Source organism: Lissotriton helveticus, chromosome 5_1 (assembly GCF_964261635.1).
Source record: "Lissotriton helveticus chromosome 5_1, aLisHel1.1, whole genome shotgun sequence".
NCBI lineage: Eukaryota > Metazoa > Chordata > Amphibia > Caudata > Salamandridae > Lissotriton > Lissotriton helveticus.
The window spans coordinates 777,465,977-777,493,543 of record NC_136065.1 but is presented as its reverse complement, the minus strand read 5'-3'; positions in this window follow the sequence as shown (position 1 = coordinate 777,493,543).

Sequence of the window (27,567 nt, the reverse complement as noted above, 5' to 3'; positions counted from 1 at the left end):
GCTTAACTATAGATCGGAAATGTAACCCACTCCCAACTCTTTGTGGACCACAAAAGCAGCTGTGGATTGGGGCACTGCCAAAAGGCGCCTCAGGACTTTATTCTCAATGGGTGGACGATCAGGGGCCTTTTTATAGCCCCAGGTATCACTCCCATATGAGGCCCAAAAAATTAATTTAAATTGATACATTTGGCTGAAAGCCTTAATAGGTTCTGCCCCTATCAGCTTGCAAAATCAAACACAGAAGCCACTGACCTGGCCAATACATTCATTTTAGTCTTTAGAAGGGGCGCCTAATAGCCCTTCTCATCATAAAGAGCACCTAAATATGGGAATGCATTAACTGTGGAGAGCTTGGCCCCCACCAGACTATAGGCTCCCACGCTTCTTGCCACCCCTTCCCACCATAATAATGTGTGGTTTCCTGAAATTTGTACATAAATCCAACCCACCTATAAAGTTAATGAAGGCATTTAAAAATGTTTGTAGCCCAACCCCAGTCCTAGATAGTAGGACCGCGTAATCTGCATACAGCAGTGCTGGAATATTGCATGCACCTGCTCGTGGAGTATTTGGACAGGCTCCCCCAAATCTTTTATATAACGGGTCAATAATACTGGAGCCAATATGCATCCCTGCCTGACTCCATGCTGGACTTTAAAGGGAGCTGTGGTATTACCATCTTGGTTATATCTTATTACTCTCTAGGTCATAATGCAGATCGTACAAAAAGCGCACTATCTCTTTGACTAGACCCATATTTAACTAAATGGACCATCATTTGCTCCTATTGGCTATACCAAAGGCAGATGATAGGTTCATAATTGCCAAATACAAATGACTCTATTTGGCAATAGTAACTGTAGTTTACCAACTGTAAATTTAAATATTGGTCCAGGGTGCTTCTACTCACTCTATAAAACCATATTGCAGGTCACGCAGGATTTTGTTATCATCCAGTCATGCAGTCAACCTTGAGATAATGACCTGCCCCATAATCTTGACTACTGAATGTATTAAAGAAATGGGTGGATAACAATGTGGATCATTTCTTACCCCTTTTTTAAAGATCAACACAATTATAGACCTAGTCCATGATTGTGGGATACCATCTGTCACTGCAGCATACAGCACTTTGCTCAAAGTGATAGCTCATTTCTCTGGATCGATTCTAAAGAAGCCTGCTGGAACAATATCACCAAATTGGACTCTAAGGGCATCATTAGGATGGCGGGCGGAGTTTTTTCCGCCCGCCATCCCGACGTAAACAGGGACCGCCCCCATAAGTGTGGCGATCCCGTGGGGGTGATTAGGAAGCGCCTGCCACACTGGCAGGCGCATCTTGCATTTTCAACATTGTGGCGGGCGGTGCTTACAGCACTGCCCGCCGCAATGCCAAAAATGCATGTTGTGCATTTGCATGCACAACGTGACAGGCACCGCGCGGTGCCTGCCATGTTGTGCATGCAAATGCAGTGGGGTACCATAGGTACCCTCCATGTGCACCCACCACCCCCCAAAATTCCTTGCGGCCTGCTACGGGCCTCCAATGTCAAAGACCGCATGCCTTTCCGTGGCGGCAACGCCACCACAGAAAGGCAAATCCCCGCATGCATCCTGATATGGATGGCGGTGTCTAACAGACACCACCACCATATTAAAACCTTTTCCGCCCGGTCGACTCATCGACCGGGCAGAAAGCCGGTGGACGGGCTTTCCGTCCTCCTGGGTCCCCCCACCTTAGTAATATGGCAGGGAAAATGGCATGCGGGCGGGCGAGAATGTCGGGTGGATCACCACCGCCATGCTGGGGTGGCAATCTGCCCGACATTCTAAATGGCCCCTAAATCTTCAACCAGATTGAGACCATCAATCCTCTTAAAATGCTTCACCCAAGCTTCGGTAGAGATGTGACATTCCATAATGTCTTTAGCAGTCACAGTACAATAAGTGTAGGTAACTATTTATTACAAATGGCCACTGTTCTTCACAACATTAACCTGAAGTAGTCCATCCACACATTCTGTTGAATTGACTTTTTCCTAGTAGTTACTGCAGACTTGTACATTTTCCTACACATTGCCACTTCTTTGGTGTTATGTGGATTTTTTTTCAAGGCTATAAGCAAATTGTGGTGGGCTTGGGAACAGGTATGATCAAACCATTTGGATACAGATGCAGGGCCCACTGATTTGCTTTTTCCTAAACTGAGATACCCATGAATGCACTCACAAATATTATAGAAAGCAAGCAAAATACAAGCAGATGTAGAGGAACCCCTCAAGCAGGCAGAAATATAGTGACTGCAAATTAAATCTAGATTGGTCATAAGATTGGAAGGCACCACCTTGAACCATTTCAATATCCACTCCTGCTCTACTGACTTGTGCTCTTGCCCAGTCAGGCCCTTATCAATTTTCATATTCTTGCACAGATAACAGTCAAGAGCCAAACACAAAGGATTTTGGTCACTGAATGGGCTCCTTATGGCACCATGCTGTATAACAAGATGACCTAAGTTAGGGGAGAGCAGAATGTAGTCAACTGTGGAATTATATATAACCTTGCCCAACAAATGTAGGAACATCAAGTTCCTGGCTAGAACCATTTTCGATGTAATTTGAGAGTTGCAGATTATTATCAGCCATAATATTGCCCAGGTGCACAATTTAGCTGTGTGTCAGGCATAAAGTATTTTTTCTTCTTCGGTAAAAACACAGACAATTATTTATTAATCGAAGGTTTGATGTTTAATTGCTTTCTGAGTTTCTTTCCTGAATATATGACGTTGCAACGCAAACAATTACAATGCATGCTTTTACAACACGGTTTTTACATTGCAACTACTATTACATTGCATGATTTTACAACGCATGCCATTACAACGCATTTTTTAAAAACTACCATTACAACGCATACCATTACAATGCATAATACTTTTAAGGCAACAGTAGGGCAAGTGTTGGATAAAGTAGGGGTAAAAATTACGATTCCCACTCCAGTGAGTGCAACAGTTGTTAAAGTGTTGGATAGTGTAGGGGTAAAAATTACGATTCCCATCTACCCCAAAACCCATGCCCACCTTAAAACTAAAAAATCTCCATTATTGACCTTATACTGCTTTGTAATGCCATGCGTTGTAATAGTATGCGTTGTAATGGCATGCGTTGTTGTGAATTCCGTTGTACTGGCATGCGTTGTAATGAAATGCGATGCAAAGACAGTTGCGTTGTAACAGTTGCATTGTAAAGGCAGTGTGATGTAATGACTGCATTGTAATGGATGTTGACCCTCTTTCCTACACCGCCTTCTTGAGTAAGCCTTGTACTGCTTGATTGGCTGTCATGGCAGTGAAGTGATAAGATGGTATAATTAGTGCTCAGTTTTGGGTTCTACAGAAAAGTTAAGTCCCAGGACGCCAGTGTAGGCTCTCATTGCTTCAATTAGAGGCCAATCATACCTGGTTGCCAAGGGACTCCCGGAAGGTTTCTCACAGAAGCAAACCCTTCATTAGGGTCCTTATCAGCATATGGGCCTATTTTGTAATAAAATGTCTTACATAAGACTGCAGTGCCAACTATCTGTGCCACCTATGGTTTACCAGTTCAAAATGGGATGCTCTTCAAACTGCAAATGGATGTTACCGTACAAATGGGCTCCTGCAATAAATGCTTCTCTTAGTTTTAATGTGCAGGCATCTAAGTATTTTACGGTATGTGAAAGAGTTGACTTGATCTTACAGTAACTACAGTTTTGTAACGAAAAGTGTTTTTGTTTGCTGGAACTTCAAATGAGACTGAGATATGCAGAGACAAAACACTGCTACTGTGAGTCTAAATCAGCAGCTCACTGACCCCCGAGGAGCTCAACGAGGCGTGTTGGTTTGGATGCCTGGCGTCACGTGCTGCCTTGCCGGAGGCTTCGCGGGTGATGGGACATTGATTTAACCGCCAGTGGACAAATGTATGCCATTTTGTTTGCATGACAAATATCAGCCTATAAATATTTTGTGTGGACCGCTGTTGCACCCGCCGTGACAATTACGCGTGTGAGCTGAACACGTCTGCCACAATTCAAATTAACGCATGAAATATTAATTTCTAGTCAAACATCATTAGTGATTGGTGTTTGGAGGAGACGGCTGTCTGCACTGAATCGTATGGCATTGTTACACGCAAAAGGGACTGGAGTCTGATAGGAGGGCCCAAGAGACCAGTTAACCTGGTACTCTTAACATTATGGTTCTCGTGGTTATGGCTTGCATGGGGTACATTTCACTTTCAGGATGGGAGAGTAGCTTTTTGGAACAGTAGAAGCTTATGAGTCTGTGGATTGAATCCCACAAAGGTTAACTTAATAATTCACCTTTCAAGACTTAGGGCCTCATTACGACTGTGCTGGAATTTGGTGCACAGCTATATCAGGGGACCAGAATCTCCAAACACCAACTTCTGTCAATTACAACTTTTTTTCACAGAAGTTGGGACGAAGGGCCTGATTTAGTGTTTGTCAGATGGGATACTCTAGGGATGGGTCAGAACCGACTCAGCCCTAGTTAAAAAAGCATCCAATGTCCTCGCTATTCCACCCCCTGGGTTTGCACAGGTACCTTTACGCTTACCCATATTTTCAGTGGAGCCCTTGGGTGACTCAAATTGTAACAGGAGTAAAAAGCCAGTACCTTGAGTGAAGGAATCCTAAAAACTCAGTCCAGATTTCAGAGAATAGGCACAGCCGAGCCTCATCTGGGCTCTGGGCGCAGACGGGCTCGCCCTTGACGCGGGCGCGGCCCGGGTGCGTCCCACGCTGCTGGAACCCAGGCCCCCTTTTAAGTGCCCCCTGGCCCGAGAGTGAATCGTTGGCGCCTCCACAGCGCGTTAGTCTTTGGGGATTGCAGTCCCCTGGTGAAAATTGCAGGCTGGTGATGCGGGAGGCAGAAAAGCAAACACGGGCTCTCGCTCTGCGGGAACCCAAGCCCCCAGTTGGTGTCCCCCCGACATGCGAGTCTATATGGATTGGAGTCCCCTGGTGAAAATTGCAGGCTGGTGATGCGGGCGGCAGAAAAGCGAACAAACACGAGCTCCCGCGCTGCGGGAGCCCATGCCACCTTTTAAGCGCTTCCTGGCACGAGAGTGAATCGTTGGCTCCTCCCCGGTGCGTGACTTTACGGGGATTGGAGTCCCCTGGTGAAACTGCAAGCTGGTGATGCGGGTGGCAGAAAAGCAAACAAACACGGGCTCCTCTATCACAAACATGACAGATATCTCGTCCTGCGTATATTAAGTGCCGTAGGATATAATGCACTTGTAATACAGCAGACAGGATTTCCGTCACAGTTGTGACGGAGTATCTTGTCTGTCAAACTCCAAATCAGGCCCTATGTGCCCAGACCATTCAATTCCAGATTCTCAGGAGAAAACTGATGACATGTACTGCCTGCTCAAAGCAGGCGGGAAGCGCTGGTGGTAAGGCGGTTGGTGGTGTTCTAGGGCTAAAGCAGCAGGCCAGGCTTATGACTGTCTGCGGACAACATTGTCTGCTTTCCCATGCTGCTACAGGAGTTGATTGGAAGGTTGGCTCTGCACCTGCCTTCAGTCCCTGACCATGCAGCATGCAACATGTTCCAGCCTAGTGTCTGAGGTGTGAAGTTTCCAGACTCAATATTTCAGACACAGAGACATTCTAAACTGCGGCGGGGGGGGGGATTTCACTAGAAGTTATTGCTCCAGATGAAAGGACTTAAGCAGACCCAGGTCAATTTCTACACATTTTCACATATTGTATTGGCATGTTTGAACAAAATATATACATTTCTTTGTTTCACTGTCAAACATGCCTGAAGTGGAATATGAAAATAATATATTTTGTTTCTCTTTCCTGTTCCCTGGTTATCTTGGACCAGATTCTCAAAGGACTTAGGGGGCAATTTATCAAGATATCAAGCAAAGCGGCAAGACTCCCTTGCTGCACTATGATGTGTGAAAGGGAGTGGACAGGAATGTGCCATATTTAACATTATATGATGCATTCCTGTCCTCTCCTTGTGGTGGCACACAATGTGCTGCCTTGCAACAACTCAGCTATGGTGCAAGGGTGCCTGAGTTGTAGGCAGGATTTTTTTTGTGGAGGAATGGGCTCCTTCCAGCACAAAAACAATCCTCAAAGGCATTTTGCTCTTTCTAAGTGAGCTGTAGAATGCAGCACCATTAGGAATTTAGGAATTTAGAAGGAGAAATAAATATATTTGTCCTTGCTGCGCCCCTGGCGGGAATGAAAACAATGCTGATGCATTCCTAGGTCTACCAGTGTTGGTAAATCTGGAAATGCATCCGATTACTTATGCAGATGCATGGGGGCAACCACACTCCACCCATGTAACGCTTCCACCATGCAGTGCTAGACAAGGCAGTGACTTGTGCTGCCTTGCGTTACACCAGATTTTTTAAGTCATGCAGGCATTCTGAGTGGCCTTGCGAGGCTTGATAAATCTCAACCTAGGTTTTGTTTCGCCCTGCATTGCCTTGTGTGGCCAAATGGCCCTTAGTATTCACAAAGTCTGTGAAATTGGTTTTGCAAAAACCAGAGTCAGAAATAGCAAAGGCCAAAAGTGGTTTTCTCATTACAATTACAAATAACAAAGCACGAATTGTGACCCCTTCTGAAACAAAAGGGAAATTGAGAGGCAAAGCGGAACTCCCCCCTGCCCCTCCTTTGCAATTTGTTGAGATATGCACAAATGCTAAATAAGGATTTTGCTCTGCAAAGCATTCCTTCGTGTGAATCGACAGTGTGCAGTCTGCTTGTAAAGATCGTGATGAGCAGACATAAGTGCCACAGGCCACTACAAGCTAACTCCCATGTTTGAAGCACAGTGCTGTACTTGTGGAATGTTGGCCCTGTCCCTTTTAGGGACAAGGTTCACAATGAAGGCACACTGCGTTCGCGAATGCAGAAATAAAGGTCTGCTGTCCAGAAAGGCCCGTATCTGCAGCATTCACAAATTTATCTGAGTCGCAAGCCAGTTCCTGCCTCATTAATGTTCATAAGAAAGGGGCATTGCAACTCCTAACGAAAAGTTATTTTGCAATACGAAGTCTTTGAACGTTGCTCACATTGTGTAGTGAAAGGGTTGTTGGAGCATTGTGCAGCAATTCTACTGTGACCAGCCTCATTTGATAATCAGACTCCTGACCTTTCTCTTCCTTCGATTGCTATTTTCACTTGCTCCATCATTGCCTGATTTGTCTTCTGTCAGTTCTTTCGCATATTTTTGTTTCCCTTTCTTTTAACCCTTTTTCTGCGGCGGCAATTTCGCCGCAGCGCTAAGGGGTTGGGGGGGCCACGCGGCGCTCCGATGCTTATGATGGAACCACTCCGTCACGGCCCTCGGGTGGGCTGTGCTTGTGACGGAGCGGTTCCGTCATGGCCCCGCCCGCTCGATAGAACGCGCCGCGCAGGCGCGAAATCAGCGCCGCGCAGGCACGGCGAGCGGGCCATGATGGAACCGCTCCGTCACCAGCACAGCCCACCCGAGGGGCGTGACGGAGCGGTTCCGTCATAAGCGTGGGAGGGGTTAATATTATCCACTCACTTCTCCGTTTTATTTATTTTTCTTTTACTCCTCTTCATTCTTCCTTCCAAACCCTTTTCTTCTTTTACTGTTCTCTGTCAACTGTCTTTTATTTAAATCATTCTTTTTGCTTCTTGCCACTGTTTTATTACCCCACTGCTGATCCATCTGTGCCTTATTCCAAAATTTCTTCATACTCTTCCGCCTTAACTATATGTTGTGAACCTTCCTCAATCTATTTAATCAATTCTTGTTTAGTTGCATTGAATTCCTTTCACAATGTGTGTCTCATTTTCCCTATAAGATGACGGCCATTTTTGGGACCTACGTATTCACACCAGTAATATTCCTGTCTTCATTTTAGTTTTCCCTTAATTTTCTCACCCCTCCACATTTAATTTTTTATACATATTTCCGGCCTTTTTTGGGACCTACGTATTCACACTAGTAATATTTCTGTTATCATTTTAGTTTTCCCTTAATTTTCTCACCCCTCCACATTAATTTTTTTTATATATATTGAGTTATTGTTTTTTTTTTGGGGGGGGGTGAAACCTTACTCAAACAGAAGCCACAATCCTTGCCAGGGTGGGGCACAAGCAAGCCCCAAATTGGAAGGCCACAGAGTTAATCTTGTCACTAGCTACATCCCGCCTGGGCTTCAAACTCAATCATACCTGGACTTGGGGAGACTGCTATTATCCCTTCCGGAAGAGCAGCTTATAGTTGGAGGACATTTCAATGCTATAATCTCAAGGCACCTCGACAGACACCCCCCCAGAGATATGTGGCTAGTTGACTTCACCGAGACATTTGGCCTCACTGACATATGGCGATTCAAACACCCAACAGACAACCAGTACACCTTCTTTTCAGGCCCTCATCGTACCTTTTCCCGCATAGATTACCTGTTGGCACCTATACATCAGGGCACCACCGTGCAGGCCGCCACACACTTGGCAAGAGGTATTTCGGACCACTCCCCACTAATGGTGCATCTCACGATAGGAGAAAGGAGGGAGGGAATCACAACGCTGATCAACGCCTGGTATCTCCGTAATGAAGACACAAGAAAGAAACTGTGGTGATTGCTCGCTACTTCGAGGACAATGACGGCACGGTCGACTCCTCGGTAGTGCTGTGGGAGGCTTTCCAGACAGTGCTTAGAGGGGAGGCCCTCTCGGTAATTGCGGGCCACCGCAGGGAAAGGGAGGCACAAATGGTCACTTTGGAGAAGGATCTCCTGGAGCTGGAAGCTGCGGCACTCGCCGAGAGCACTCCAGAAGCACCTCACCAGATGCAACTTAAGAGGGCGGAATATAGGGCACTGGCCACAGATGCTGCTAAACACGTACTCAGAGATAGGGAGGGTAGAATCTACGACCAGGGAGACAAGGCAGTCAAGCTCATAGCGTGGCTGGATAAAAAGCAGCAATTGCAGAAGGTGGTGGCAGAGCTTAAGACTGAGTCAGGGGCTGCTATCACAGAGCCCCGTGAGATAGTTAGGGAGTTTGAGCGGCACTACCGGAAAGTCTACAGTAGGGCGTCCGGCCTGAGGAGGACTCCGTTGACCTGCTCACCGACATCCGTCTTCCTACCCTTACGGAGGCAGAACGTGATACTCTCGAGGCGCCGCTCACGGTTGAGGAGCTGGGTCGAGCTATTCGTGATCTTCATTCGGGGAAAGCCATGGGACCCAACGGGTTACCTATCGAGCTTTATAAGCTCCAACCGGACGGCCTCAGCCCCTTTTTGAAGTGAATGTTCGAGGAAAGCAGGGAGAGGGGTAGATTTCCGTATGATCAGCGCATAGCCACCATTGTGGCCATCCCCAAAGACGGCAAGCCAAGAGACTCATGTGCCTCTTATAGGCCTATATCCTTACTGAACGCAGAGCCCAAAATCCTAGCCAAGGTACTGGCCAATAGGCTCAAGCCAGTCCTGCTGACACTGGTCCACCCGGACCAGTCGGGCTTTATGCCCCATCGCAATACGGCACTCAATCTCCGCCGTCTCCATGGGGTCCTGGGGCGTAGTCCCACTATCGGGGAAGATGCAGTAGTAGTCTCCCTTGATGCCGCTATGGCATTTGACACGCTAGAATGGCCATATATGATAGCTGTCCTCCGTAAACTGGGCTTTGGCCCAGAGTTCATCAGATGGGTGTGTCTCCTCTACTCTAAGCTCCTGCAACAGGTGACGGTTAACAACAAGGTCTCCGAGGTCTTCACCCTAGAGAGAGGGACATGACAGGGGTGCCCCCTCTCGCCCTTACTTTGTGCACTGTCTCTGGAGCCACTCGCGGCCTGGATCAGACAGGACCTCTCTTTGAAGGGGATCAGGTGGGCCGACGGTTGGGAGGACTGGATATCGCTTTATGCGGACGACGTTCTCCTCTATCTCACAAGACCTCGTAAGTCCCTAATGGTAGCCATGGACATCTTTACTAGTTTCGGCAGGAACTCTGGATACAGTATTAACTGGGGCAAGTCAGTGATGTATGTCCTCCATGGCGATCCCCCGGTGGTTCCCCGGAACTGCCCAATTGCGGTGGCCACAGATGGGTTTAAGTACCTGAGTATCATTGTTTCTAAAGAAAGGGCCACCAGGTATGACAGGAACCTCCTGCCCCCACTACAGCGGTTCAAAAGGGACTCTGTCTCCTGGAGAAAGCTTCCACTGTCCTTGCTAGGATGAGCGTCACTTTTTAAAAAGATGGCGTTGCCGAGATTTTTATACGCCCTGCAAAACCATCAAGACTTGGTCCCACAGTCCTGCTTCAAGGCTATTCAAACCGCGCTGAGGGAGCTACTTTGGTCCAGAGCGCCCCGTATCTCCCTGCAGAAACTGACATAGGGCTGGTTTGATGGAGGCATAGCGCTCCCGGACATTCGAAAATACTATTGGGCCGCACACCTCTCGGCCATTAATCAGGCCACGTATTGTGATGGCAATGACCCGGGATATGGAATGGACAGGTGGCTCTTGCCGGGCGGGAACTTTGAAGCGGCCCTGTATTCTAAACCTGGCAGGTACCAGCTAACTGGACCAACCAAACACTCAGTCTAAATATGGCACGCAGTGCAACGTCACTTGGGATGGGCTGACACTCTAACTATGGCTACTCCGCTATGGGTTTCACAACGATTGGGCACCTTGAACCGAACCAAAGGGTTCCGTAATTGGGACTTAATTGGGATCTCCCATATCAGAGACCTATGGGGATCCGAAGGAGTTGTGTCCTTTGCCTCACTCCACCATACATACGAGCTTGCTCAAACAGAATATTTCAGATACCTGCAGGTCAGGCATTCTCTGCAATCCAACATTCCGCCAGGAACTATGCCCCCAGACTCGTTCCCCATGGAGGACAGACTGCTGGACGGCCACCTATCCGAGCATGCCATTTCACTCACATATAAAAAGATTATCAATAACTCCCCGGACATATTGCAACCCCTTAAAGTGAAGTGGGAGGCTAAAGGGTTGGAAATAGATGAGGAGGAGTGTAGGAGTGCTCTAGCATCCCCTAGGGAAGTGGCCATATCGGCCAGCCTTAGGCTCATTCAGCTTAAAATTCTCCACCGTGTCTACATCTCGGGGGCTAGATTGCAATTCATGGGTCGCAGTGCGGACGGGCTCTGCAGGAGGAGATGTGGAGGGAGGGGGACGTTTTTCCATATACTGTGGGATTGTCCAGTGCTCCAGCCTTATTGGCGGCGAATACATAGGTGCATGCAAGAAGTGTGGGAGGTGGAGCTAAGAGTTGAGGCAAAGAGGTGTATCCTGAACATTTGGGAGCCCACAGATCTGCCGCCCCGTGGGAGGATCTGGGCCACACAGGGATTCGCAATCGCAAAGAGAAATATAGCTAGGCTATGGGTGGTAGAGGGACCGCCGAAACTGGGTGCATGGAAAAAGGACATGGACTGGTGCATGCTCCAGGAGAAGACAGTCTATGTAGCCAGGGGATGCCCCCGAAAATGGTCTGCAATATGGTCTGCATGGAATGAATACAGGGGCCATATATGTGAACCCCCCAAAATACCCAAATTGACGAACCGCTCGCACTGTAGAATGTTTAAATAATGAACTGCAATGAGTATTCTGAAATGTATATTGCTAACGTGCTCTGATTTCTGGAGGTACAACTGTATGTAATGTATTGATTAACTGTGACGATCACCACTGTTCTCTGCAACGTTAATAAAAAGAATTAAAAAAAATATATATAAAAGTGGCTGCCACTATATGAAGCATAGGCTAAGTAGGGTTACATTGAGAGATGAAATAGGAATTTATTTTTACCAAAAGACATCCCTCACATCTAATTCCATTTACAGTGTAATGTTTTGCAGGTACAACTAGGGTAAACATTGTTTGTTTACAAATTATTGTAAACCAGAACTTCATAATTCTATTTGAATGATATGATGTATTGAAATGTAAAACTCCCTAAACAAACGTTTCAGGGGGGCCTCATGAAGTCAAATATGGGGAGATTTTACTTGAGCTACTCTTTAGTGCTAAGGATAAAGAATGCAGAGAAAGCAGAATGCGATTTAAGGTTGAAAAAACACATCAAATTGTGATGACATGAAGATGAAATATTTGTTTTGTTAGTATATCTTTTCATGTGCATAGCTGTAAGCTGAATTAGAACAGTGGAATGTTGAGCTCTCCATTGAATACAATGGAGTGCTTTGGGCTTCTATGGGCCGGTAGAAGCATGCAGAGCAACAGTCAAGTGTTGTTTTTGTTTACTGCTGTTGCTGTGGACAAAGACCTCTTGGAGCCCGAGGGAATTTAAACCCCCTTGGGCTCCGAGAGACCTTTGTTTTTAGTAATTAGAACATTCATCCCTCTAGGGGCAGAATGTTCCAATAGCTTTAGAGCCCTCCTAGCAGGCTCTACCGGCCATTGAAGGCCTGCTCCCTTGTTAAAGGCCCTCTCCTTCGGCTCAGGCCTTTACCGCTGGAGCAGGCCTTTATTGGACAGTACAGCCCGCTAGGTCGGACTCTAAGGCCATTGTAGCCCATGGCATTTCTGATAACTACTTTCAAATGTGGCTTTTTCGAAAGGGGTGCATTCCACCCGAGTACTTTTATCTTTGATTTCCTCATGATAATTATTGGTTTAAAAACTGTAATATACTGCTGAACATAAATTATTTAACTGTCTGAAGGTGTTGCACATCAGACGATCATCTTACTTCTATTTGATATCACTGTGTGCCCCACTGTACATCACTCACTGACTTCCTCAAACACATATCTTTGTAGCCTTAAAATGTGCTTCGCCTGGTAATCTCCTAATGAAAAACATCACATTTTCCTACAAGCACATAAACTGGTGCTTCCCTGTCCTTCTCTGAAGCTTTGCACCAATTGCAAACATGAACGAACACTGACATTATTCTTGCACTCCCTTGAAGTGAATCTCCTTCACCACTGCCTCTCTGGTGCACACCAGCCTGGGCTACTCTGTTTCAATCACTGCTCTCCTCTGCTGCACAGACTTGTGTTTGACTGTTGGTCTCTATGCAATGATGCATCAAAATGTGTTGGTCTATTTGTCTGAACATCTGTTATACTTTGTGTAAATGGGTGTATATAGGTGTATTGGTTTGTGTGCACAATTAGTATACACCTCTGTGTATGCACTTTATAAAAGATACCCATATTGGCCTTATCAATGCTTCTATGTATGAAGGGATTTGCCGGAGGTGTAGTGTAGTGGCTTATAGGTAGCAAGCATGTAGAACCAGTGTTCTTGAGTTCCCATCTGATTTTGGTTCTTTACCAAAAATCCTGCAATTCCAGGAATCAGTGAATATATGGAATCTTATGCATTTTAAAATATGTGAAAAATAATATTTATGAAATTTAAATGTGTAAAACAATATTCAATGTACACAGTTATTTATAGCCTGGCAGTCTCCCCTATTACTGATAAGTGCTCCGCAGTTGCTTATATAGGCTAATCATGTATAAATATCGCTGCTTGCATCCATAGACAGTAGACCGAAGAAGTATACATGTTCCTTTAAAACCTATTTTTCTCCTGTTAACTCTATGCTAACTTCCATTAATTTCTTCACGGAGCTAACCAACAACCTGCGAAATTCTGAAAAAGGCTCTCTCTCACATGCTTTAGGATTAACTTGCAGGATGGTCGGGAGTACAATTTCGGTCAATGGTCTCTTCCCTTTTTGGTACTTTTGGTCTGAAACTAATTCTCCAACTTTACATAGCTTTGCTTAGTTCAAGTATCACCTGTAAGTAATCGGAAGAGACCCATATTGGGCCGACTAAATGTGTCAAGCAAGAGCAACCTTCTCAAGGAGGTTTTAGGGACAAATTATATACAAACATTTCTACTTACCAGATACGTTTGTGACTTCCCTCAGGGTTGTTTGCCAGGATAGATATCTGATGATTCCCTGATCCACCGCTTCTTAAACGTGGCCCTCCTGGTCCTCTCTCCCTTCGGGAGGCGGGTGGCACTCCCAACTCCCCCATACAGCCAGTCTAGCTAGCCCTGAAAGGAATTCTCCAAAACCTTGTGAGAGATCCAAAAGCCGCTAAGGAATGTGGTGATTCTTAGAGCTGTAGCAGAAATCCAAAGCATAAATACTTTTCAGAAGTGTGTGATACCTCAATAAGACCGCATATTGGAAATGAAAATAGCACTATTGTTTTAACCTATTTTTTTTTAATTCTCCTCTCGTACTTTTAGATCTGTAAAAAAATGTTTCTGAATTAAATGCAGACTTTAACAAGAGATTCAGGGTTATTGTTTTCCACCATTTTGACTGTGCGTGTTCTAGTCAATGTGCAAGATCAAGTTGCCTCTTGTAACTGACTATCGCAAAAGAATAGGACACTTAAATGCTGTTGCAAAGACAACAATTGATGGACAGAATGAAGAACAATGTCATACATTCACCCCAGTACAGCGATCTGGGCCTAAATACATCGTTTTTTGATCACCATGCCATTCCAGTTTGAACCTAGCCATATGGAAATCAGTCTTGATCGTGTGCCCAATGGAACAGTCAGCCCGAACTGCCAGGACAGGTCCTCCCTGGACTGGAAACAAGCATTCTAGGACTGGTTTTGGGGTTTCACCCCTCTTCAGCCAGGATAGCATGACTCCAGTGGCATCGAGAGCACAGGACCCACTTATGGGCATACCAGTCCCACCCTGACTCCCGTTGCATGGAAAGCACGGGACCCATGTCTGGGCATACCTGTCCCACTTGGGGTGACAAATGCAATAACAACAATTGATGGACAGAATGAAGACTAATGTCATACATTCACCCCAGTACAGAGATCTGGGCCTAAATCCATTGTTTTTCTGCTCAACATGCCATTCCAGTTTGAACCCAGCCATATGCAATTTTCAATTCAATTCAAAAGCTTTTATTCGATTTGTACATACAAATCATACAAGCAAAAGTACATGATTAAAATATTAAAAATCATCATATAAACTCTCCTAGAGAGGCGAGAAAAAGCTAAAGTGCAGCAAATGGTAAGTGATCATGTCTCTTTGGGTCAGCAAGTTATTATAAATGACAAAACATTCTTACATGTGCAAACTGGGGATCAGTAGGAGTTACTCAATAGGCCTTTCCTGGGAACTGTACATAAAAATTATTAAATAATCATACAATACTGTGGACATCAACAAATTTAAAAAAAAAAAAAAAAAAAAAAAAACCTTAATTACAGAAATTGATATAATTTAAAATTGAAGGCATATATATACAGACAGGAGTGTTAACGGTAATAGCATCATAAAACAATTCCTGGCAGCTGTATAACGTAAATACAGACAGGTAAGTAAAAACATTAATTATAGTACAATACTTTTCCTGGCAGCTGTACATTTTAAAATAAAAGTAGCCAAAAAGAAACAAATTTCCTCGTTCTCTAATGAGGATAAAAATATCAATGCTGTTTGTGTAGTACGAATGTTATATTTAATAAAAATTGGCTTAAGGTATTTTAACCTAAGAGACTGAAAGAATTTGCAGAAAAATAGGAAATGACAACTACTCTGCCGAGAGATACTGTCACACGGACAGGGTGTGTCTGAACTGGTTTTTGTGTTTGGAAAAGCAACCAAGTGGTGAACAATACCCAATCTGACCCGTGTTAAAACATACTGATGGGAGGGACGAGTCACATATACAAGATAGGGTTGAAGTCCCGAAGTTAGATTTAAATCTTTATAGAATTTCACAGTAACAAGATTGCCAACGGTTTTATCTCGCTCAGCTTTACGGTAGTTTAGGAACGTTGTCTTGATTTCTTTTTTTGAAATAGAAACAACGTTCTCAGGCTCACGGAACACATCAATGTTGAAAAGAAGGAGATACCAGCGGTGAATGTATCTTAACCACAATATACGTAAAGAGTGGTCCAAACCTATACAATCAAGGATAATATCCTGAGTGAATCGAGTCTCTGGCTTAGCCCAAATAGAGCGCCACAATAAGAGTGGCCGAACTGCTGCTAAGTCAGAAATGTACTCGATCCCGACTTCTTCATGAATCAGCTGGGTGGAGGCAGAAGAGGAAACACATAACAACCTCCTTAAAAACTTATTTTCCTCCTTCTGCAGGGAAATACCCTCGCAGTGTCCCCACACCCCTGCCCCATACAGAGCAGAGGAAACACAACATACATTGTATATGTTCATCATGTCTAAAATACTTCGTGAGCCAAGTTTAGAAGCAAAACGAAAAATACTACTAGTAGACCGTAGCATTTTTATTCTAACAGCATCAAATTCCGCATTCCAGGACCCACTGTTGTTGTATGTTATTCCCAGATAACAAAAGGACTTAACAGAAGTCAACTTTTCCTTATCTAGAAAAAAGGTATGCTTTACCTGCTTAGCTGCCTGACCACAGGACATTACATACGTCTTGGTTTTATTCACACGTAGCCGCCTAACTTGAATAAACTGCATAAAATTATCAATTAGGCGCTGGAGACCCATCTGTGTTCGGGATAAAAGAACAGCGTCATCCGCGTAAAGTAACAGCGGAACAGGTTTACCACCAATCAGGGGGGCATCTGCTGGGATGTCGGCCAAAGAACGGTCGACACCGTTGATAAAAAGGGAAAATAAAAGCGGAGCCAAAACACATCCCTGGCGTATGCCCCGGGACACTTTAAAGAACGGGGTACATTCGCCAAGGGTGCCATAGCGGACTTTACATGAAAGTTTTTCGTAGAGTCTAGCTAAAAAGTGAACTATTTCCCTTGGGGCCCCTGCATCGAGCAAAACCTCCCAGAGAATGTTATGGTTAACCAAATCAAAAGCGCTGCTCAAATCAGCAAAACATAAAAAGAGGTTGCCATTTTTAGCCACAGTATATTTATTGATTAAAAGGTCCAAATTTACGCATTGATCCAATGTGCCCAGGCCTTTCCGAAAGCCATATTGGACTCTAGTTAAGATGTTAAAATCAGTTGCCCAGTCTTCCAGCCTCTTCAGCAAAATCCTACTCATCACCTTTACAGAGGCGTCTAATAGTGAAATTGGACGATAATTAGAGGCCTCTGATTTATCGCCTTTCTTGTGTAAAGGGATAATAGTCGATTGGCCCCAAGTAGATGGAAATTCACTTTCAGCCGCACAATTAAAAATCCTCACCAAGATGGGAGCCCATAAAGCCATTTCATCTTTATATAGATCCAGCGGGACCCCATCGGGGCCAGGGGCCTTGCCTCCTTTGCTTAAAGAAATTGCTTCATGGCATTCTTCTAGTGTTATACCCATCGAGAGGGGCAACCATGGGGTTATATCTGGTGATGGTGACTCAGAAGTTAACCCTTCTGGATTGAATATTTTGGAAAAGTGACTGACCCAATCGCTACATGCCACATAAGAGGTTAGTTCTGGGACATTTTCTTTATTGAGAAACGGGCTATTAATTGTTTCCCAATACAGTTTGCTATTTTTAGTCTCAGCAGCCTCCTTCAACTTATCCCACGCCTCAGTCTGTAATACCCTTTTCCTTTTGTTAATTGCTGTTTTATATCTAGCCCTAAAGTATTGTATGTCCGCCTTGACACGTGGTTTGTATCCTAAAGCATTCTTTAGATCGCGGAGGGCGACTATACAGGTCTTATCAAACCACCCCTGCTTTGGACCTCTATTGGCTGACGAGGTCTTAGTGAAAATACCATTGATAATACTATTCATAGATACAAAGTAATCTATTAAGCAGCCAGAATCACAATCATCATCCAAACAATAGCTAATTTGATTCTTGCATTGAGTAAGAACCTCCTTCTGCTTGACTTTAGAATTTAAACCAGTCCATTTAACCCTTAGGCCCTTTGGTCTAATGGGCACTATGTCGGTTGTACATTTTCCACCTGAAACTAATGAGGTACCATGCCCCAAAAGAGTAACACGAAGGCTGTTATGGTCACTGAGACTTTCTTCGTTAACATACAAATCAGTATAGTCTCCACTGCTAGACAGCAAAATGTGATCTATAAATGATCCTGCACCTCTGCCTGTAAATGTAGGGCATGTTATTGCCCGATTGTTAGTATTGCAGTTTAACAGGGTCATGTCTAGCGTGACTAGCATATGATTTAATGTGGAACCATAACTGCTGTGTTGGAAGTGGGAAGAATCCTCCCTCACCCCCAGGCCTCCCCAATGACTACTCGTTGCTGCGCCGAAGCCACAGATGTTCCCGTTCGACAAATGGCAGGGCTGCAAGTTAAAATCACCGGCCCAAACCACCTCGGCCTTTCTTTTCGAGATACCGAGGGCCTTGACAATTTCCCTTTCTAGAGGCAATAAAATATCCCCTCTAGTAGCGTCAAAAATGTTGTTGTAGAAATTTACAATGACTAAATCAATATTCTTTCTACACTCCACCCTTATAACTTGACTGTGTGTCCCCACGGTTGTACTGTATTTGACCGTACAGTCACGCAGCTTAGTTGATAAAAGCAACAAAAGGCCCCCCTTAGCCCTGCCCGAGCTAGATTTAGTTGCTCGAAGACAGTAGGATACATACCCTTCGATATTAATGGGGTCCGGGCACCAAGTTTCCTGCAATAAAATTAGGTCAAATCCCTCCCCCAAAAAGCTGGTCCAGAAGGGTGTACCTAATTTGCAGGTAAGGCCAGCGATATTCCAGGAAACAAGAGAGAGTCCTGCTGGTTTACCAGAGTCATCAACAACAGACGACTCTGGCTGAATTGCTGATGGAAATAAGGCAGGACCATCTTCCCGAAAGCTGGTAACTGGGCTCAAGCTGGGGCTAACATTAGATGTACCCCTTTTTCCTATGTGTAGGGGAGATATTAGGGGAGATGTTAAGGATGTCACTGTTAAAGATTCGGGAAGTGCGGCTAAAGGCGTGGCAGAGGAAGAAGAACACACCTTATCAAGATGGGGCGTAGAAATGTTTAAATCCAGAGCTTCGGGAGGGCTGAGTCAGTCTACCTCATCTAGCACGGCATATCTATTTGGATGGGCGAATTGTGAGAACAGGGGATCTTGGGAGTGGGGCAAGTCCTGCCTTGTTTGTTGCCACAGATGTTTGTCTAATTGTGGTGGCTGAGAGAATTGCTGCCACTGATGAGCAGACTGAGGTGGGGGTGGTAGAAAATGAAAAGGATGTTGCCAGTGAGATTTAACTTGATGCATGGGATAGGGTGGAGCATTTGATAGCTGTTGCTGAAAATTAGCATAATGTGGAAGAAAAGGAGGCGGATAAGGTGGTTGTAGCCAAGGTTTGGCAGCTTGTTGTGGAGTGTACCCAAGTCCTCTGTTACTTTGAAAAGTAGAACAGGGAGGGTTCGACCTTGAAGACATTGGTAAAAAATAAGACAGAGGAAGTGGGTTAATTTGAGTCGCAGGACCACTATTGGGTGCATTACATATATAATTTGCTGCCCCTACATCCCTAAAATTAACTGTGATTACATCCCCTACTATTGTCTTCTAATTTCTAATTTAAAACATTTGTAGAGCGCAACGTCCACCGAGCGGTTTCTTGGCGCTAACAAGGTCCGGTTCACTGAGGATTGCAGGGGTAAGCAAGTTTATAAAAGGAAGGCCTGTCTAAACAGGAAAGTTTTGAGATCCTTTCGAAAAGAGACATAGTGGGTGGCAAAACGTAGGTGATCAGGCAGAGAGTTCCACAAAGCAGGGGCCAGGGTGGAAAAATTGGCACCACCCCACTTTTTCCGCTTAAAACGGGGGGTTTGGAGGAAAGCTTTGGAGGAGGACCGGAGCTCTCTGGAGGGAACATAATCGCTAATCAGCGAAGCGATGAAGGCCGGGGCAGTACCTTGCCGGGCCTGGAAGGTCATACAGGCGGTCTTAAAGAGGGAGCGCTCCCTGATAGGCAGCCAGTGGAGCTCCCTAAGAAGGGGGGAGGAGTGATGGTAACGTGGGAGACCGTAGATAAGCCGGGCCGCGTGGTTCTGCACCACCTGGAGCCTCCGTAAGCTGTATGCCGGAATGCCATTATAAAGGGCATTGGCGTAATCCAGCCGTGAGATTACCAGTGCGGCCATGATCAGTTTGAGAGCCTGGGGGGAGAAAAAACGGGAAACAATACGGATTGTCCGAAGGGTGAGGAAGCAAGAGGAAACTACGGAACTGATTTGGGAGTGAAGAGTGAGGTGACTGTTCATTTTCACTCCCAGTGTTTTTACTGTGGCTGAAGGGGTAGGGGCGGGACCAAGAGAGGGGGGCCAAAAGTGGGGGTTCCAGGGACTGGATGAACCACCAGTGAGAACCAGCTCGGTCTTCTCCGGGTTCAATTTGAGGTGGTTGTGGTTCATCCAATCCCTGATGAAAATCATAATGGACTGAAAATTAGAAACAGAGAGAGAGGAAGAAGACAGGTCGAAGATGAGCTGGAGGTCATCTGCATAATTAAATACAGTGACCTCCAGCTGCTGAAGAGCGAAAATAAGAGGGGAGATGTAGAGGTTGAAAAGTAAGGGGGAAAGGGAAGAACCTTGGGGGACACCACAAGTGACGGGGAGTGGGGTGGTCGTGAAGGCTCCCAGCCGAACCGCCTGGGTACGGTCCCTCAGAAAGGAGGAAAGCCAAACCAGGGCTGTTCCCTGGATTCCGGCCGCCTTGACACGGGACAAGAGGATGTTATGGTCAACCGTGTCAAAAGCGGCGGAGAGGTCCAGGAGCACCAGCGCCTGGTGTTGGTTGTGATCCATTCCCTTCCTGAGTTCATCTAGGACCGATACCACGACTGATTCGGTCGAGTGCCTGGGACGAAAGCCAGCCTGGCGGGAAGCCAGCCCCCCATTTGCCTCTACGTGGGCATTGTCTTCTTACTTCTGCCCACCCAATCCCCTCTACGCACGGTAAGGATTTCACCGTTCATGCTATTAGGTAGGGGTTTATGTAGATGGAGCCATTGAGCACATTTGTTTCTAAGCTCGGTAAACGTTTCTTTAACTCCCTCCTTCAATGGGGGGACTGCTGTTAACACAACAACAAAAGGGGAAACCTCTGGTGGTAAATTAATAGATCTAAAACGTGCCTGCTTTGACTTAGGCCCCTCAGGTTTGTTCGTAGGAAGAGATGCCGAGGATGGATTAGGTTTCCCTGCAACATCTTTTACTTGAATGGTGGGGGTGATATTATTATCAACCACAGAGTGTTGGTTAGTCAGAACAGGAGCCCTCTCCTTTGGAATGGGTATAGTTGTAGATTGGACGGAGTTGTTCCCTGTTTGCGACATAAGGGATATAACTGGATTCCCAGGCGCTGTAATAGCTTGAACATTGTTTGATACATCTATAGGGAGCGGGATACTTGATAAACATTTAGGGACTAATTCTGTGGTCCCTTGTAACTGATCAGGCCCTTGTCCCTGCTTTTTGTGTGGCCATTTAGAGTGTATTAAAGATGTAAGCCTGTCCACTTTAGAAATTAGAGGCTTGATTTGAGCTGCTAAAGTGGCTTCAAGGTCTAACTTTAAATCTGTGACCATGTTTTGCACCCAGCAAGGAATACCTGATGTCGTTTGTGCAGTAGGGGAAATCAAATTGTGATTCCTTACTGGTGCTTTTACTTTATTTTTACCCTTTGATGTAACCTTTAGGAGATTAGGAGCCCTTCCCCGGAGGGCTTTAGATGCAGGGGCTGTTTCCGCATCGTTAAGCCCGCTCAGACTCCGCACCGCTTTGTCAGGTGACTGACAAGTTTCTAGATCTGGTGTAACCTCCAGGTCTTCAAAAGACGGGTCTGAGTCTGATAGGGCAACCGACAGATCAACAGTATTTTGTACAATCGGGGCACTAATAGTAAGCATGGTTGTAGGTAGGGAGCAATTATTCAAAGACTGCAAGGCAGGTGATTTTACATTAGCCAGGGGACCCAAAGATGAGCGCCTAGCATTTGCAAGGTCCATAGAGACTCTCTTCTCCAATAAAACAATACTTTGGTCAATAGTCTCATGTACACGTGAAATAAAAAGATCAATGGGTCCGGTCACCTGTGCTACCGCCGTAGCTTTTTTCGCGCAACTTCTAGTTCTGTTGCGTATGGTCGACATATTAGACGTTATAGTTAACAAGGGCGAGGAAACAGGGGTTCAGGGCCAGGGCCGTCCTCTGCCGTCCTTGAACGGCCTTAAACGGCCCGCTCTTTGCCCGGTCTTCGCCCCGGTAGTCGCCCCGCGCGCGTCCCGCGTGCGCGTTACTGCCACAGGTTATCTAAAGAAAGGTCAAGAGGAGGGGGCGGGAAGAGGACCAGCTGCGGCCAATCCGCGCCGCTGGGCAGGCTGGTCCTCGCAGTCCCGCCTCTAACCTTGCTTGTCTGCTGCTGGATTCCGGAAAGCGCGTTGGTGCACAAATGCACGTGAAGATGTCAGGGAGCTGAGCCCACAGCAGGAGTCTTTGCCTACGAGCGGCACCCGCGAAGCGGGGGCCGCGAGGCGTGGCGAAGTGGCCGGAGTGGCCGGTGAGCAACTAGAAACAGGAACAGCACTCCAGGCAGTCAGGGACCAAGGCACACTCACTCCGCGCCGATTTAAATGGGAGGAGGGGGCGGGAAGAGGACCAGCTGCGGCCAATCCGCGCCGCTGGGCAGGCTGGTCCTCGCAGTCCCGCCTCTAACCTTGCTTGTCTGCTGCTGGATTCCGGAAAGCGCGTTGGTGCACAAATGCACGTGAAGATGTCAGGGAGCTGAGCCCACAGCAGGAGTCTTTGCCTACGAGCGGCACCCGCGAAGCGGGGGCCGCGAGGCGTGGCGAAGTGGCCGGAGTGGCCGGTGAGCAACTAGAAACAGGAACAGCACTCCAGGCAGTCAGGGACCAAGGCACACTCACTCCGCGCCGATTTAAATGGGAGGAGGGGGCGGGAAGAGGACCAGCTGCGGCCAATCCGCGCCGCTGGGCAGGCTGGTCCTCGCAGTCCCGCCTCTAACCTTGCTTGTCTGCTGCTGGATTCCGGAAAGCGCGTTGGTGCACAAATGCACGTGAAGATGTCAGGGAGCTGAGCCCACAGCAGGAGTCTTTGCCTACGAGCGGCTCCCGCGAAGCGGGGGCCGCGAGGCGTGGCGAAGTGGCCGGAGTGGCCGGTGAGCAACTAGAAACAGGAACAGCACTCCAGGCAGTCAGGGACCAAGGCACACTCACTCCGCGCCGATTTAAATGGGAGGAGGGGGCGGGAAGAGGACCAGCTGCGGCCAATCCGCGCCGCTGGGCAGGCTGGTCCTCGCAGTCCCGCCTCTAACCTTGCTTGTCTGCTGCTGGATTCCGGAAAGCGCGTTGGTGCACAAATGCACGTGAAGATGTCAGGGAGCTGAGCCCACAGCAGGAGTCTTTGCCTACGAGCGGCACCCGCGAAGCGGGGGCCGCGAGGCGTGGCGAAGTGGCCGGAGTGGCCGGTGAGCAACTAGAAACAGGAACAGCACTCCAGGCAGTCAGGGACCAAGGCACACTCACTCCGCGCCGATTTAAATGGGAGGATGGGGCGGGAAGAGGACCAGCTGCGGCCAATCCGCGCCGCTGGGCAGGCTGGTCCTCGCAGTCCCGCCTCTAACCTTGCTTGTCTGCTGCTGGATTCCGGAAAGCGCGTTGGTGCACAAATGCACGTGAAGATGTCAGGGAGCTGAGCCCACAGCAGGAGTCTTTGCCTACGAGCGGCACCCGCGAAGCGGAGGCCGCGAGGCGTGGCGAAGTGGCCGGAGTGGCCGGTGAGCAACTAGAAACAGGAACAGCACTCCAGGCAGTCAGGGACCAAGGCACACTCACTCCGCGCCGATTTAAATGGGAGGAGGGGGCGGGAAGAGGACCAGCTGCGGCCAATCCGCGCCGCTGGGCAGGCTGGTCCTCGCAGTCCCGCCTCTAACCTTGCTTGTCTGCTGCTGGATTCCGGAAAGCGCGTTGGTGCACAAATGCACGTGAAGATGTCAGGGAGCTGAGCCCACAGCAGGAGTCTTTGCCTACGAGCGGCTCCCGCGAAGCGGGGGCCGCGAGGCGTGGTGAAGTGGCCGGAGTGGCCGGTGAGCAACTAGAAACAGGAACAGCACTCCAGGCAGTCAGGGACCCAGCCATATGCAAATCAGTCTTGACCATGTGCCAAAGGAGAACAGTCCAGCCCGAACTGCCAGGCCAGGTCCTCCCTTGACTGGAAACAAGCATCCTAGGACCGGTTTGGGGGTTTCACCCCTCTTCAGCCAGGATAGCTTGACTCCAGTGGTATGGGGAGCACGGGACCTACGTCTGGGCATACCTATCTCACTCGGGGTGACGAATGCAAAAACAAAAATTGATGGACAGAATGAAGAACAATGTCATACATTCACCCCAGTACAGAGATCTGGGCCTAAATCCATTGTTTTTTGCTCACCATGCCATTCAAATTTGAACCCAGCCATATGCAAATCAGTTTTGACCCTGTGCCCAATGGAAACAGTCCAGCCCGAACTGCCAGGCCAGGTCCTCCCTGGACTGGAAACAAGCATCCTAGGACCGGTTTTGGGGTTTCACCCCTCTTCAGCCAGGATAGCTTGACTCCGGGGGCATGGAGAGCACGGGACCCACGTCTGGGCATACCCATCCCATCCTGACTCCCTTAGCATGGAGAGCACGGGACCCATGTCTGGGCATTCCCGTCCCACTCAGGTTGACAAATGCAAAAAACAACAATTGATGGACAGAATGAAGAACAATGTCATACATTTACCCCAGTACAGAGATCGGGCCTAAACCCATCGTTTTTTGCTCACCATGCCATTTCAGTTTGAACCCAGCCATATGCAAATCAGTCTTGACCCTGGCCCAATGGGAACAGTCCAGCCCAAATTGCCAGGCCAGGTCCTCCCTGGACTGGAAACAAGCATCCTAGGACCGGTTTCGGGATTTCACCCCCTTCAGCCAGGATAGCTTGACTCCAGCGGCATGGAGAGCACGGGACCCACGTCTGGGCATACCCGTCCCACTCGGGGTGACGAAAGCAAAAACAACAATTGATGGACAGAATGAAGACCAATGTCATACATTCACCCCAGTACAGAGATCTGGGCCTAAATCCATAGTTTTTCTGCTCACCATGCCATTCCAGTTTGAACCCAGCCATATGCAAATCAGTCTTGACCCTGTGCCCAATGGAAACAGTCCAGCCCGAACTGCCAGGCCAGGTCCTCCCTGGACTGGAAACAAGCATCCTAGGACTGGTTTCGGGGTTTCACCATCTTCAGGCAGGGTAGCTTGACTCCGGTGGCATAGAGAGCACGGGACCCACTTCTGGGCATACCCGTCCCACCCTGACTCCCGTTGCATGGAGAGCACGGGACCCATGTCTGGGCATACCTGTCCCACTTGGGGTGACAAATGAAATAACAACAATTGATGGACAGAATGAAGACTAATGTCATACATTCACCCCAGTACAAAGATCTGGGCCTAAATCCATTGTTTTTCTGCTCAACATGCCATTCCAGTTTGAACCCAGCCATATGCAAATCAGTTTTGACCATGTGCCAAATGGGAACAGTCCAGCCCGAACTGCCAGGCCAGGTCCCCCCTAGACTGGAAACAAGCATCCTAGGACCGGTTTTGGTGTTTCACCCCTCTTCAGCCAGGATAGCTTGACTCCAGTGGTATGGGGAGCACGGGACCTACGTCTGGGCATACCTGTCTCACTCGGGGTGACGAATGCAAAAACAAAAATTGATGGACAGAATGAAGAACAATGTCATACATTCACCCCAGTACAGAGATCTGGGCCTAAATCAATTGTTTTTTGCTCACCATGCCATACCAATTTGAACCCAGCCATATGCAAATCGGTCTTGACCCTGTGCCCAATGGAAACAGTCCAGCCCGAACTGCCAGGCCAGGTCCTTCCTGGACTGGAAACAAGCATCCTAGGACTGGTTTCAGGGTTTCACCCCTCTTCAGGCAGGATAGCTTGACTTCGGTGGCATGGAGAGCACGGGACCCACGTCTGGGCATACCCGTCCCACCCTGACTCCCGTTGCATGGAGAGCACGAGACCCATGTCTGGGCATACCTGTGCCACTTGGGGTGACAAATGCAAAAACAACCATTGATGGACAGAATGAAGACCGATGTCATACATTCATCCCAATACAGAGATCTGGGCCAAAATCCACTGTTTTTCTGCTCACCATGCCATTCCAGTTTGAACCCAGCCATATGCAAATCAGTCTTGACCATGTGCCAAATGGGAACAGTCCAGCCCGAACTGCCAGGCCAGGTCCTCCCTGGACTGGAAACAAGCATCCTAGGACCGGTTTTGGGGTTTCACCCCTCTTCAGCCAGGATAGCTTGACTCCGGTGGCATGGAGAGCACGGGACCCACGTCTGGGCATACCCATCCCACCCTGACTCCCGTACCATGGAGAGCATGGGACCAATGTCTGGGCATACCCATCCCACTCAGGGTGACAAATGCAAAAAACAACTATTGATGGACAGAATGAAAAACAATGTCATACATTTACCCCAGTACAGAGATCAGGCCTAAACCCATCGTTTTTTTGCTCGCCATGCCATTCCAGTTTGAACCCAGCCATATGCAAATCAGTCTTGACCCTGTGCCCAATGGAAACATTCCAGCCCGAACTGCCAGGCCAGGTCCTCCCTGGACTGGAAACAAGCATCCTAGGACTGGTTTCGGGGTTTCACCCTCTTCAGGCAGGATTGCTTGACTCCGGTGGCATAGAGAGCACGGGACCCACTTCTGGGCATACCCGTCCCACCCTGACTCCCGTTGCATGGAGAGCACGGGACCCATGTCTGGGCATACCTGTAGCACTTGGGGTGACAAATGCAATAACAACAATTGATGGGCAGAATGAAGACTAATGTCATACATTCACCCCAGTACAAAGATCTGGGCCTAAATCCATTGTTTTTCTGATCAACATGCCATTCCAGTTTGAACCCAGCCATATGCAAATCAGTCTTGACCATGTGCCAAATGGGAACAGTCCAGCCCGAACTGCCAGGCCAGGTCCTCCCTAGACTGGAAACAAGCATCCTAGGACTGGTTTTGGGGTTTCACCCCTCTTCAGCCAGGATAGCTTGACTCCAGTGGTATGGGGAGTACGGGACCTACGTCTGGGCATACCTGTCTCACTCGGGTGACGAATGCAAAAACAAAAATTGATGGACAGAATGAAGAACAATGTCATACATTCACCCCAGTACAGAGATCTGGGCCTAAATCAATTGTTTTTTGCTCACCATGCCATTCCAATTTGAACCCAGCCATATGCAAATCAGTCTTGACCCTGTGCCCAATGGAAACAGTCCAGCCCGAACTGCCAGGCCAGGTCCTTCTTGGACTGGAAACGAGCATCCTAGGACTGGTTTCAGGGTTTCACCCCTCTTCAGGCAGGATAGCTTGACTTCGGTGGCATGGAGAGCACGGGACCCACGTCTGGGCATACCCGTCCATCCTTGACTCCCGTTGCATGGAGAGCACGGGACCCAT